Genomic DNA, 15,791 nt, shown 5'->3' on the forward strand with positions numbered 1-15,791 from the left:
AGCACGTGTGGCTATGGCATTTCCCATTGTATGCTAGATGGAGGCTACGTCGTAGTTTTCAAATACAATTCTCTTTGTTTTATGTTCAATTCGACAGTAACTTTCAGGTGAGAATAGCAATAAACAGCTTGAAGTCTTATTTTTTGGAAGAATTTTTACTAATTATAGCAGCCCAACTGCTGCTTGTTGTGAAAGCCAGTCGAGTTGAGGTCACCGCCACCACGCACGCCCGCCCGCTCGCTCACACTCACTTCACATGTCCGCCGCCTCTCCATAAGAACTCCCTCTCCACGTCCTCTTCCCACCCCCTCACACTCGCTCGCGCTCCCTTTTAATCACACGTCCTCGCCGTCCACTCGACCTTATTGCGCCTTCTGCGGCGCCCAAATCTGAACGCCGATCTGTGGCCGCAATATGTGGTGAGAAAAAGGGACTACCAGAACGTCTGCTTTGCTTTGAGGAGGTCTTCAAATCTTACTCGCAATCATCCAATACAAATCTGCCTGGAAGATGAGTACAGTGTAGTACTGTGTCACGCCACAGCATGAAGGGCGGCACTGAGCTCTACTGGAAGACATGCAGCTTAATTAAGTGCAAGAAGAAGAGGCCGAGAAGGTCCCCTACTAAGTCGCAGTCGCAGTCGTTGCCCATAGAGCGGAGAATATAGGTGAGTATTGTCGTACGCTTTGATTCTACGGTGCGCGTGCTCCGTGTGCGTTAAAGTAGCAGCTGTTTGAAGGTTTATAATGACCACATTGATGCTAATTTTCCATCAGTCCGCCTGTAGTGTTTCACATTAAATGTAAGCATATTTTGGTGTTTAAATATACAATGTTGATTTCTTTTTGGTTTTATGTGCCAGTTTTAAAGTCAACTTTAACTGGGAGTGACAAAAACAGCTGCGTGCGCGAGAGCGGACAACAGGTGCTAAGGAATACTTAATAGAAACTATTTTAAGGTCAAATGTTTTTAAAGTGTGTTGTAGATGGAAAATGATGGAACATTTTTTTTTTATACGGTCTCTCTATCCAGTAGTTCCTCGCTAAATCGCGGTTCACTTATTTCAGATTTAGTGCATCGCAGATTTTGTTATTGTATCGTACAGTGCAGTATTCAACTGCACGTCTCCGGTAAAGTAAACTTTGTTAGCTAATTAAATATAGCCCACCACCATCCATAAGAGGTGGTTAGGATAGAGGGAGGACGGAAACAGCCACTGGTGCTCTTTCAATCACGTTATTAAACAAACAGTAACAAAAGAAAATTCGGTACCTTACATGGAACTATTGTGTGTTGGTGATGAAGTGCATTCCCGAAACTTTGAAATATATATATATATTTATGTATAAATATAAAAAATACCATAAATACTTGGTGGCTACGTTGCACATTTCGTCTCATGGGTTAACACAGGCTTACTGTATTGCAGATTTCAACATGTTTTCCCCATATCCTAATAATAGAGCATTACTTTCCTTTAAAAAAAAAAAAAAAAAAAAAAAAAAGTTTACTATTTATTGGATTGAGCAAGTGTACTTCAGGATGCGATGTAAGAACAGGGTTTGATATCAAATGCGCAACACTCCAGTTTGGACCCCTTCAGTGACCGTGCCTGCTGAGTCATACCACATCAGCTGCACTTTGCTCTTCTGCCTCGTTTGACACCGTGAGTCAACACACACACACACACATACACATACATACACAAAAGAAAACGCGCAAATGCACACTGCATTGGCTGCATCTTCGCTTTTGCTTCTTCAAAAGGCATACAAGACCTCTATTAAAGCCTACATTTGCCTGTGTGGTATTTTCGTTCAGCACTTTTCTACCACCTGAAATAACCGATCTGGAAAGACAGGCTGGATTTGCTCTGCTTAGAGTGAATAAAAGACCAAAGGAGAGAAAGTTGAAGAGTCTAAAATAAATCCAAACGATCTCCTTCAGTGTTGGAATCCGGTACCATGAGCCGCACCCCCAACCCCTTGCCCCGTGCAAACTTTTTCCACCTGGTGTTTATGCTAAAACCAATTCAATATTCCATTGGTCAACATATGCTGAGCAGTTCAACATATTTTTCAAAGAAAACAAAAAAAAACGACTCAACTTTAGTTATTATCAGCGACAAAGCAGAAAGTCATTACTATTAGTGTGGTAGCTACAGTTTTCTGAATTAAAAAAAAAAAACAGTGTGATATCTTGTAACATTCCAATTTATTTGGAACCGAAAATAAAAGAAAAAAATGTGACAGGTTTTCATCAACTTTCTTTTTTTTACATTTAAAGAATTCCTTACTTCAAAATAAAGTGTCATACCTTGTGCCATTTGGTCACATTCGCATTTTTTATCTAAAAAAAAATAGTGTTCCATCTTTCAACAATGTCATTTTTTTATCTGCGCATATTTAACTTTATTATAATATGCGGCAGGCCAGTGCACTAGTTGACAACTGGGTGCTACTAGTGCTACTAGTGATATTACAAAATTGTACCGGTTAACATCTAGCACCCAGTTGTTAACTCGTGCACAGTTTTGCCTCACTAGTAACATGACGTTGTTCTACTAGTGCGCAGAAATGTAATACAGCGGTGGAAAAACATCACTGGTGTGACACAATCCTTCTACTAGTGCACCCCTGTCATTTTACTAGAGTCCTGAATTGTCTTACTAGTGAGGACAAAGAGTATACTAGTACAAGGACAATTTAGCACACTTGTAGGCTATCCAATAAATCCTCAAACAGCTTGCCATACACTAGTAGAACTATATGTTACTGTATGAGTGAGCTAAAACTGCACTAGTTGACATATGCATGCTACTAGTACTAATAGTGAAGTGCTAGATGTTTACTAGTAGAATTTTGTGTCATTAGTAGTAGTACGTAGTTGTCAACTAGTCCAAAGTTTTGCCTCACTAGTAACCTCATTAGTAAAGGCAGTAGTGGAAAACACGTGAATAGTAGGACATGTTACTAGTATATGGACCTTGACCTGCGTGGAATAAATATTCAAACAGCTTTCCAAAAGCAACAATTGGCGCTGGTATGCGCTCGTGTCTTGCAGCATTCATCTCCTTGCTTCCACCAAGAAGAAACAAACAAAAAGCGAGAATTCTGATCAAACCCCAGAAGGGAACTAGGAGATTAAAAAACGAGTCAAGAGCAGCGCAGAGATTATACAGCTACGGAGCCGATGTGACGCGTAATTAGTCAGATTTGAGGGCCGCCGTCATCGTTCCTGAGCGGGCCGCCGCTGCGCGCGGTTGTCCGAGCCGGTTAGTGAACGGCCTGGCGCTGGAGAGCCCGAGTGAAAGCCGGCGGCACTCAAGTGCGCATGCATCACTAAACCCGCGCAGGGGAGCGACATCAGGGCGCACACGCGCAAACACAAACACGACCTTCACGTATGACAATTTTAGGGATTTTTAGGCTCGTGTTTTGCAAAAAAAAAAAAAAAATGCCACTAGCTTTGACAGGCACGTTTCCAGACGTTTATAGCCTAAAATTGTCAAAATCTTTGGAATCTCAGCCTGAAGAAAATTCACGCGGATTATCCAACATGTTACGGACCAAACTTGCAACTGAATCATAATCGCTTATGTTTATTTTCTGCACTGTCAATTTGAGACAATGTTCTGTTGTTTTAATAAAGAAATGGCAATTAAAAAACATGTTTGTTCAAAAAAATCAGATTCTTCGATTCATTGAAAGAAAATCATCAACCGATTCATGGGTTATTAAAATACGCTAATCCCTCGCTATATCGGGGTGCACGTTAATTGCATCGTCATATTATTTATTATACATATATGCTGTAATTCACCCACATTTGGCGGATTGGCAGGTGTTACGGTCAAGTCATAATTTGATGATGCAGTTAAATATTTAGACAGTCACAACAGGCCTCTGAGGGAAACCGGAACTACAATGCGGCCTGTAACAAAAAAAAAATATATATATATATATATATATAAAATAAATACAAGAGTTTGACATCCCTGCTCGAAAGTATCACATACTGCTTATCGACAAGCGGTCAAACTCACGAATCCAAGGTGAAAACACTTGGACAGTGTAGTACTGTGTCACGCCACAAGGAGCATGGACGAAGGCAGACCTAACCGAACTAACTGTAACGTAGCAAATTGATGGCATTCCAATTCATTCCAAAGGGGCAAATAGATTTGATATACAGTATAGGAGTGTTTGGCTTTAGTGGACTGTGTAACATTCTAGTTTACATTCCAACTGCAGATGATTTACCAGCGGAATGGTTGCGCGCGTGTCGTGCGTGTTCTCATGTACACACAGGCACGGGTCACACACACATACACACACAGACGGCGCGTGGCTTGTTAATGCCTGCGTCGTGTGACGCACAGAAAGTCGGCTCAAGCCAAGTACCCCAAGGTCAGAGTAATCCAGCGGATCCCGGCCACTGGCTCGCCCTCATTCCGTCACATCTCTTCCCGATTTCCAGACGGCCCCACAGCAGGCCGCCATTGCGGGATGATGGACGGGAGACGCAGTTCGTGTCGGGAACAGATAGTCCGGCTGTCTCAACGTGAAACAATAAACAATACCAAGTGCAGACGTCCAACGAGGACAAACAAAAATACAAAAAAAAACATAGCAAAAATAGCACTTTATAACGTTATACTTGAAAACATACAGTACTGACCTAATCTGACAATTTAACAATTTTTGTCACACTTTCTCCGTCAATGTACATTGTGCTGCTCATTCTGGTCTGTGCGTGTTGGCCACCGGGGGGGAACAATAAGACAAACATACAGATATATCCTACTGGAGACTCAGCCCCTCTCTCGGCTTCTCAGTCATATTAGTCGTTCTTTGCGGAGGATTAAGACTATACGCCTGTGAGCATTGTTCTATGTTGCTGTACCATTTGTGTTCAGATATCTGTTGTTTAAAGACATAGATGCTAAGTTGCCCATGCGCCGAAGGTATTTCCGACGCTGGCGCCAAAAATAAACCCAATTCGGCCTCCTATCGTCTTCCACCTTTCCAAGTCCGGCAACCCCTTTTGTTGGGACCAACGCCTCCCTGCATCACCCAGAGTGAGGCAGCTGGATAAGACAGTTGGAGATAACAGCCTGGTCAGCATTCATTTGCTTTGTCTGCTTGTCAGTGGGCACCAGAAGATGACCAAAGAACCAAGAGTGGTATTCATCCCTCCTTTTGAATCTCACTCTCGTTAATACCGCTATCTTCATCGGTGGAACGAGGGTTTGACTTTTTTTTTTTTTTGCAGATGGAGAACCCACGTGTCCCTTTTCGGAGAGCGGGAAAGACGGCGTGCATGTGGCGAACAATGGGAGTCAGAAGCAGAATAATGTGAACAGCTAATGACTTGGCAGGTTTGTGAATGGAGCAGAAAAGTGCGTTTTAAATTACCGGCGCAGCTCAGCTTCGACACAAAACGAGCTGAGGCTGGCGGCGAGCAAATGCGAATTTGCCATTGACGTACGTGCTCACGGTTAGCGTCGATAGTCGCGGTTTGCAAATCCTTTAAGCAACGGATATTTGAACACAAATGGTGCATCAACACATGAAGAACGATAATATGACAATACACACCGGCATATATATATATTTTTTTCTCTGTGAAAAAAAGACTAATATTAGAAAAAACGGAGTTGTAGTAGAAGGCGTCTATTCCGCTTCGTTTGTGGCTGCATTGTACAGTACTGCCTCCCAGTGGCCAAGGCGGGCACACCACAAGGAGCACCACACCCAAGTCATGATGCACAAACTGTTTAATTCTTTACATTTTATACATTCTATTTATTTATGTCATTATGCTATGTTTTATAAAGTACAATATTATAGTGCTATTTGTCCTTATTAACACACAAATAAAAAAAAAATGTGCTGTTGTTTGACCGCCGAACGACTGGAAGCACTTGACTCATTCTGAGCCGGTCCTCGTTTCGTGGCTTTCATTTGGGGAATTGCGTCCAATTAACGAGCCGCAATAATCACAATCGATTCGCTGCTGGGATTCGGATATTGACCCATATCAATACGCACCAGGCAACAGCAGCTAATAGATTACGTGTACTAAATTACGTACAGTCATCCGACCACAGTGGACCTGCAGGCGATGACAACAACACGCACAAACAAATAGAAACACAAAACACGCACACGTGCAAAATATTAGCACAGAAAATACACACATTCACACACAAAGACAAAAAACATCCAACAACACAAAAACATACACAAACAAAAATAAACACACAAAAGCACAAACACACACAACGACAGACACTCACACACACACACACACAAATACTTACAGAAACACAAAACCATACACAAACATACCAATTTAAAAAACACGCAAACACACAGTCATACACTCTCACAAACACACACACAGACACACACCTTCCACCCATACTGGCACGCAGCAGATTGTTCAAAGGTCACAAACGACAAAAACACAAGCACTGAGTTCACCTCACAATCTCACGCGCACGCATCATTATTATTACACAGTCTTTGTTTGTGTATGTGTGCGCGCGTGCGTGTGTGGCTTTCGCTCGTTCTGTTGGCCCACACGAGTCATTTACGCTATTTAAACCGACGGATTCACGGGGGCGATGAATAGATTTAAAAAAAAAAAAAAAAAAAAAAAAAAAACACACACAAGTAAAGCACAGCCGAAAGTGGTTGTTGCATTGCACGCATGCGTGCACACACTCAGTCCGAGTCCGAGTCGAGCAGGTGAGTCACGCAGCTGTGCACATTTGGAGGTTTGACTTTGCACTGGCCGACCTTTTCTGCACGCGCACAAATAGGAAGCATCCTTTCAAAAAAAACACATGCCGGTTTTCATATGAAGCTTTCACTTTGTATCATAAAGATACACAGTGGTGCCTTGCGATACAAATGTAATTTAATTTAAATTGAATTTGTTCCGGAACCATGCTTGTACCACAAAATTACTTTAAGCCACAAATCATCTTTTCCCATTGAAATGAATGGAAATGCCATAATCTGTTCAAGCTTCGATAAAAAAAAATTAAAAAAAATGTTGTAATGTGTTTTTTTTTTTTTAAATAGGAAAACTACTGTCTGTACAGTAGAGACGCGTTAATATGGAATCCCACTGGTCTTCTAGGCAGGACACTCCCTGCTGCAGGACATGCGCTGCTGCACTATGATTGGCTGTCACCCACACTAACCCGAACCCATCCTCACCCACCCTAACCCTAATCCTATCCCTAACTCTAACCATAACCAACTTGATTGTTTTTATTTTGTACATCTCATTGAATTTGCATAGCCTGCCCTTGCGCTATGCAGGAGCCAATGTCCTGCCTAGAACGCAAGTGGGATTCCGAATAATGCAATGGAGACGTGTCAGCTCCTCGCAGAGGATAAAGAATATATAACTGTGAGTACTATTGAATGCCCAAATATCTTGCTGCACAAATATCCGTTTCTTAAATGGTTATATCCACATTTCCCATTATGTATAAGCATTAGCATTAAGCTAGTGGACTAAAGGCTAAAATATGTAGTTTTTTTTTTTTTTTTTTTTTTTTTTTTTTTTAAATACGCAATGTGTAATCGTACTTGTTTTATATTTAGCTTGACAGCAGACTTTAACCAGTTTGAGGCCTTTTTTTTTTCTTTTTGGGAAGAATTGTTCACTATTTGCCAAAGTGCCGCTTACTGCGAAATGAGTCGATGCCTTTCGAACGGTCCAAACGCCGCCGACTCAAAGGAAAGTCACAACTTGTAGCACACAAGCGGAACCTCGTGTGCGCGCACGTCTCTTTGTCTTTGGCGCTCTGTACCTTGGCGGGTGTGTAATTGTATTTATATAAGCCCCTCAGGGTGACAAGTGCAAGTACCTACACAGCAAGCAGGACAAGGACACACACGCACACACACACACATTCACGCATTATGAATGAGTCATGAAGCATACGCTCCAATAACGTTTGAATTCCCATCTGCTGTGGCTTGAAGACACCTTCAGCTCTTTTCACCTGTTTCAGAGCTCCCAGAACAGGCGCGCACAAACGCAAAAGCCGACTCACGGCACGGCGGGGGGCGAAGGTGACCCCCTGCCTACGCGTCCACAAATCACTCATTTGAGTCGCTTTGACTTCCTGGCGAGTTCCCTTTACAACACCGACACTCACGCGGACAAAATCTAAGCAACCGTGACTGCGTGTCAGCGCTCCGTCGCGTCCAATAATAGTTGGTGGCTGTAATGTGAATGTGAATGGAACCATAATCTGTCAATGTGTGCGTGTGTGTGTAGAGAAGGGGAGTGCAAAGAGGGGAGGAAAAAAAAAAAAAAAAAAAAGTAGCTCTGATGCTGTTGCTATGGCGATTAATAAGATACACCAGTCTCCAGCGACAACATGACGTGCACGAGAGGAGCTTCTCTTCTCTCTTGGGATCGATTAAAATGTTCCCTTGTAAGGAGATGGAGGAGAGCTCACAAATTAGAATTAAAATAATAATAATATATATATTTTTTTTTACATCATAATTTGCGAGTCGACAAGCCCTTGACCGCGTGAAAATATGAATCCCGAGCGCTGCATGCACACACCACTCTGAAAGTCCATTTTTGGAGTGGCTCGAAGGAATGTGATAAGAACATTAAATTTTCATATAACTCGATCAATAACAGCAGATACCTGTAAGAAGGTAAAAAATGATCATCATAATAATAAATAAAAAGCAATTTTCTTATGCCACCTCGGTTTTATGTGGGTAAATGTCACCAATGCTCAAACAGCTACGCTTCAAGTCCTATTTTCAAAAAGTTATTGATGATTTAAAATTTGGGGCATTCATAGTAAAGGCAATCGTTATTGTCAAAGCAAAAATGGTGGTGGTCATTTTTATTCATAACATGACAAAAAAAAAAATCATATTTTCATGAGAAGCTCCTGGGAAGATTAGATTGACAGACGCTAAAATCTGATTGAACACAAAAAAAACAATTATTTTAAAAAACTAAATACACATACAGGAAACAGCGCAACAGCAAAAACCACGAGCGATCCATCGCACACTCGAGTGCACACAGTCCCTGGCGCACGCCTTTTTCTCTTAACGCTTCGACACGTCTCCATTTTTAATGCGCCTGCATGCTAAGTGTGTGTGTGTGTGTGTGTAAATGTTTTATTGTTTCATTGGCGCTCCACGTGGTAACCTTTTTGCGTTAAAGAGTGACGAGGAAGACGGTGGGCCCGGCGCAAGACGGTAATAACTACGGCCCGACCAATATGAATTATTCTCAGGCCGATGCCGATTCTGATATTTGGCAGGATAAAATTCAGCGTCCGATTAATTAATTAAAGAAAATACATAATGAATAAAATAACTTCTTTTTTGGGTCCCTCAATGCTGATAATAAAGCTATGAATTACAGGCAGAACATTTGACAGTACAGACAGAAAAATCGGCAAGAATCTGCCAATTTTTTGCTGATTTTTGCTGATATTTTTGTTTGTTAGAATCGGTCTTATGTTGTAACGTGCAAAAAAATAAATAAAACAGCAAAAGTGATTTGAAAAGAGCTAATTGGCCAGCCAATGAAACTTCATAAAAGATGCGTGTTAGATGTGTGCATTTGAGGGGCGCGGCCGAGTGAGTGATGACAGAAGCCGAGTGTTCATCATTATCGTTATCATGATCGTAATCAACATTATCCCTAATTTGCAGGGATCCTTTGAATTTGAACGTTCATGTGAGCACGTCATGCATGTTGTATAATATGGATGAGCAAAAAGGCTCGCCACCTGTCCGGTGACATCATCACTGCAGGGGCTTTTTATTTATTTTATTCATTTTTTTTATGTAACATGTCCATGAACGTTTCAGGTCAATGCTCTACCAGAGCGAGAAGTATACGGAGTACATTGAGGAGGAGTGGGCAAAGTAAGGCCTGCTGAACATTTACATTAGCACCGGTCCTGGCATACTGGACTGTAATTGCCGATAAATGCCACAAGACGGCAGCAAAGGGCTACTTTTGTCTAAATGGAGCGCTTCAACTCACTTCAACAGTTCCCAGTTCAAGACAGGTTCCCAGAAATAATCAGAATTTGCACATTTATTCACTCATCACATAAAATAATCTGGTGACTGTAAATGATTAAAAAAAAAATTGTCAAATATTGTATTTGATTCAATAAAGAGTTCATTTATGATGACTAAATTAATTACGAAAAATGACATGTAAAAATGAGAGAAGGAATATTTTATTGTTCAAATTCAACATTTTGCGTCGACATTTTACCCTGACTTGGCCTTGACATGCGTCCGTGTTAAAAATGTAAAGGTGGCCCTGGAGCACAAACGTTTACGTGCGCGGGCAGTGGAGTCCAGGTATTGGACCTCGGTGCATATGCGCTGCTCATCCCTTTAACTAGCCCCGGGGATTTAACAATAATCCCCGCCGGCCGCCTAATGTATGCAATCCCATAAATGCGGACGACACGTATGGCGTTACGCAACACACAAGCGGCATAATCTCCACCCCGAGCGAATTCCGCAGTTGGAGACGCCACGGATACGCTTTGTCCGCACTCGGCAGATCGCAGATGCTCGAAGAACAATAGCTGCCTGCCGCACTCTGATTGGCTACCATTCATGTCATGTGCTTGTGTGTGTGCTTCTGTATGCATATTAGCTTGTACATGCTTCTGGTTATGGATGCATTCTTGTGTTCCTGTATATGATGCTGAGAGGTCACGCCAGCTCAGTGTTCACAGAGCAGAAAACTTGAAGGAGGCACACACAAAACCACTGAGAAGAAGCAATCGAACGACACACACACGCACGCACACGCACACAGACACACACACAGTGTTCCCTGTCCTTTGGCTTTTGATGCTAACACATCTCTGCTCACTGAACAACACAAAAGAACAAAACAGACTAAGGGGGGGTAAGGATACACACTGTGTATAGTAGTCACAAGCGAGCCACAAAGCGTGAAAAATAAATAACAAAATAAGTAGCCAAGATTTGAGGCGAGGGCTAACTTTAGAAAGTTGAAGAATTTATTTAGCCGAGCGGCAACATTGCACATCGAACGCGGCGACTGGAAATGCCCGTTGCGCTAAAACAACGCGACACGAGCGCAACTGGACGCGACAAGACGTTGTCGGTTGGAACGTCGCATCGGTCCCGAAAACGAGAAAACGGGATTTGCTGACCTTTTTAAAAAGAGCCGAGTCAGAAGCAGTCCAGTCTTGACTTGAGATGCAAGTTTAAATTGTTCTGTGACCACACGCGTAACTGAGCAAAAAAAATTTCCCCGCACTATATAATGCCGTACTTTTTAAAAAGAAACTAATAACATGATTCAATAGAACGTAAAGAATTAAACAGTGTGTGCATCATGTTTTAATGCTGCAATCCAATTCATTGTGCTGCTCCTTCTGGTGTGCCCGTCTTGGCCACCGGGTGGCAGTTTATTACAGTCATCCAGACACAAACAAAGAATAGTACAACACATACACTAAGTATACTTTATACAACCAGTTTATTTCTCTACAGACATTTTTTATTGTGTTTTTATACATTATATGTATTGTATTATGCTTCATTGAAGACATTTTGTAAAAATATGGTGTTTTGAGTCACTTCAGTTACGAGCTTGGTCACGGAACAAAGGAAACCGTTAAACTCAAAGTGCGTCTTTGAATTCCTCCTCCTTCCCACTGTGCATGTTTCCCATCATCCCGCTCGCCCAAATTATTCATGCTCCTTCCAACTTTGGCGGCACTTTCAAGTGCTTCTGGGTCAGCGTCTGGCAACCGTCACCAGAAGTTCACACTCGCTCGCTTGAAGTTAACAAACGCGCCCTCGCTGATGAATTGTTGCTCGGCTTGTGTGTGTGTGTGTGTATAAATATTCTGTCCCGCAATATAGGAAGACGATATAAACCGTTTTTAAAAATACTAGTAAACACAAAATAGTTAAACATTGGATGTATAAACACTCAGATGTTCAACCAAACATACAGAACAACATTATTCACAGGCATTTGCTCTCTCTGTTTAGCAGGGGACCTTCTCTGCCTCTTCTTCTTGTTCTTAATTACGCTGCATGTATATCCGGTAGCGCTCAGTGCTGCCTGGCATGTTTGTGGCACAACGTGGTACTACAAAGAAGGCACGCGACTCTAAATTAGGAGTTGCCATTCATTGCGTGTACTGTAAGAAGCCCACAAAATTTAAAACAAGATTCAAAATCAGTCATGTTGATGAAGTGTAAATATAGTGGGGGTTCGCTGTAGAGCAACGTAATGAAGGGACATTTTTGGTGCTTGCCTGACCTGCTCCCAGCTTTCTGTGGGAAACAAATAACCGGGCACAGTTGCGCGTATCTCGCGGAGACGCGCAGGAAGTGCGTTTCACATTAAGGCCGTTACGTTCCGAGAGCAAGATTCCGTAGCTTTATTTTGTGGTTCACCCCGGACACGAAAACGCTGAGGTCCCAGTGCCTTGGCGAGCTGACGAGACGCCACCCAGAGTAAACATGAGAGAAAGATTCTGTGGCGTTTCAACAAGGAAAAATCAAGAAGTGAGGGATTATGGGTATTCATCATTCAGCGTCGCATCACTTTCCTCCGCAGTTGTCTTCCTGCCGATCGGTCAATCGCTTATGATAATCAGGTCCACCGATGACACAAGTCCAAATGCACGGTGCATGCTTATAAAGTGTGTGTGTGTGTGTATTATTATCAGATTATGTAAAGCAGGTTTGTGCCGCAGTGACAGATTACACACAAATGAATAATGGCGGAGACCACGGGCAACAAGGAGGCAGACTGAGGATGAGGAGCGGACGGGAGAAGAAGGAAGGTGACGACGCCATGGTTACAGACGGGGGGGAACACGGGAATGCGAGCGGGATGTACTGAGCTGGAGGCTCGGGGGAAAAAAAAAAAAAAAAAGAAAATGGAGGGGAAACGAAGCAGCTTGTTTGAGGGAAATTTACTGAAACATGAAGATGGAAATATGTGGATGTTCCTATTGGGAAAATGACACGTATTATACACAGATGAAACGGCATGATGATCATGACCAAAATGATGATAATTATTGGTATTATCACGATACGGCAATCGAAATATAGACCCCAAAAAGATGACAAAACGCGTCCCAACAGAACACGTGACATCGCTCTCTTATCTATATCGGTCACAATGACGTAAAACAGGAAAAAAAAAGATGTCACAAGATGGCGACAAAGCATTTTTGGGGTCGAAATGAAACTCCACAACTCACTTTAACATAGTTCCTTGCCACTAAGATGCCACGAGATGGCGGCAAAGCGCTATTTTGGTCTAAATGAAAGTCCTCAACTTACTTTCACATAGTTCCTTGCCACCGAGATAACACAAGATGACGGCAAAGCACTACTTTTGGCTATATGAAACGGTTCAATTCACTTTAACATAGTTCCTCACCGCCAATATGCCACAAGATGGCAGCAAAGCACTATTTTTGTCTAAGGGAAACTCCTCAACTTACTTTAACATAGTTCCTTGCCACCAGAACACCGCAAGATGGTGGCAAAGCACTACTTTTGTCTAAACGAAACTCTTCAACTCACTTTAACAACGTTTCTTGCCACCGAGATGGCACAGGATGGTGGCAAAGAACTATTTGGGAATTCCGCATAGGGATGGAACTCTTTGATTTCATGGGTAACAATTGTTTGAGCCCAGATTTGTAGCCATTCTCTGTCGTTCACCCCCCGCCCCTTTTTTTCCATGTTGTATCCGAAGTGGAGTTGCTCTCGTGGCAGAGCCTCCCACTCGCCAGAGCGAAAGCCGCACAAGCTGGGTGGAGAGCACAAATGACAGGGTGTCAAGGGTGGACGAGGAGGAGAGCAAAGAGGCCACTTGGAAGCCAGCAACAAGTGCTCCATCTGCTCCTCGCTACCTCCTCCAGCCCAAAATAAAAAGGAACCACCGGAAAAACATGTTTTCAGCCATCTCTGAACTGCTATTTAGCAGTTTAACAACTCAAATCTGAATGAAACATACTTTTTTTTTTTTTGACTACTGTAACACCTCAGTGTCACCTCTGGGGATCAGATCAACAAAGCATCTGAATACGATCCAAGTTTGGGAAACGGGATATTTGAACGGTATTAACACAAGGTAATTTATTTTTGTCTGCATTTTTATGATTTATGCCAAGAGTGGTACAAAAAAAAAATGTGTTCAAATATCTGTTGCTTAAAGGGTTGTAAAACGCTAAGCGCTAGCATGTCAATGGCATTCCCAACTTCTGTTAGCATTAAGCTATCAAGGGCCGTTCCTCAGCCAATGTAGTTCGCATTTTAAATACAGAAGGTGTAATTCTCCTTGTTTTAGGTATAGTATGACAATAAACTTCAACTGAGAGTGGAAATAAACGTTTTTAAAACTTTTTCGCAGATTAATAAGCGTCTAGGGAGGTTCATACAGCTTTAAAATATATATAAATAAACCATGAAACCTAGCTCCTGCAATAAACACTTTATAAATCACTTTAGTTAACATCTCTTTTACTGCGATTTATTAATGTGTTTTGATGCAATACAGTGCTATATTCTTTGGTATTTTCGGGGGGAAGGGGGGGGGGGATTCCTGGAACGCAATAACGGCATTTCAATTAGGCGTGATACAACGTACAAAGTGAGCCAAGATAAAAGACAGGCCAAAACAGAAAGGCAAGCGTCCGAGCAGTACACTGATTTGTGATGAAGTAAATCAAACGAGATTCAACGCAAGACTTGACACGCATCGAGGTTTTTATTCATCTGTGTGTGGGGGCTTTTTGTCAGATCTTAAAGGCCATTTTTTTTTAATCAGTGGACCTTCTGTGCAGTAGTACCATGTCGTGCCACAACATGCCAGGTAGCATTGAGCGCTACTGGAAAAAAGATGTAGCGTAATTAAGACTAGAAAGGTAAAAGCAGAAAAGTTGTATGTGACGCTTCATTGCATTTTTTTACAGTAGCAGTTGTTTGAAGATTTAGAAAACATCTATGCTAATTTCTGTCAGCCCGTCTATGGCGTTTCACATTGTGACTGAGTAAAGTAGCCAACTTGAATCAGACAAAATTATATGGTTTCCTTTTCCTTTTTCACGTATTTTTTTTAGGCCGATTTGGATTCCGATATTGGGCAGAATAAAATTCCGATAACTCAGTAATCAGCCAATTTTTTGTTTTTAAGCAATAGGTCTGGCCTTAGTTTAAATACACAGCTTTACACTTCTTTTTTTTGAGAGAGAGAACTGTGCAGGTGAGAGAATAAAAACACCAAGTTATGAAGTCAAATGTGTTTCAAAATGATATACAAACATAAACACCACGCAAGCAATACATTAGTTTGTATTCATGTATGCAGCTGCCACTTGCTCAAAGACAAATTGCACCTCAGGGAAACTGTCTATATTGCAGTTTTTCACCTATGGATTTAGAACACATCACTTTTCAATAATAGAGGCTTTATTACATTCCAAATAGAGTACAGCTACATTGTGTACACATTTTTTTTTACATAGGTCTCATGACAGCGCCATCGTATTTTCCACAACTAACCCCACTTAAAGAGTGAGCGAGCGGAGGATTATGACCAAGGGGACGTCCCGCTCCACCATTGGTCCAGATGTACTAAGTTGACAAGAGCGAGATCCAAGAGGTCGGGGAAGCAGTGATACGCATAACCAGCTTAGCGCGCACCAGAATAGAGGCCCGAGATGTGAGTGACCGCCTTCC

General features: G+C 42.0%; 1 protein-coding gene across 2 annotated transcripts in view; it reads right to left on the reverse strand.

Moving 5' to 3' along the window:
* The window catches only part of LOC133472937 (sodium/calcium exchanger 1-like), a 36,470-nt gene that overhangs the window by 18,882 nt on the left and 1,797 nt on the right, over nucleotides 1-15,791 (reverse strand). The window lies entirely within an intron of this gene.

Source organism: Phyllopteryx taeniolatus, chromosome 23 (genome assembly GCF_024500385.1).
Source record: "Phyllopteryx taeniolatus isolate TA_2022b chromosome 23, UOR_Ptae_1.2, whole genome shotgun sequence".
In the NCBI taxonomy this organism is placed as follows: Eukaryota; Metazoa; Chordata; class Actinopteri; order Syngnathiformes; family Syngnathidae; genus Phyllopteryx; species Phyllopteryx taeniolatus.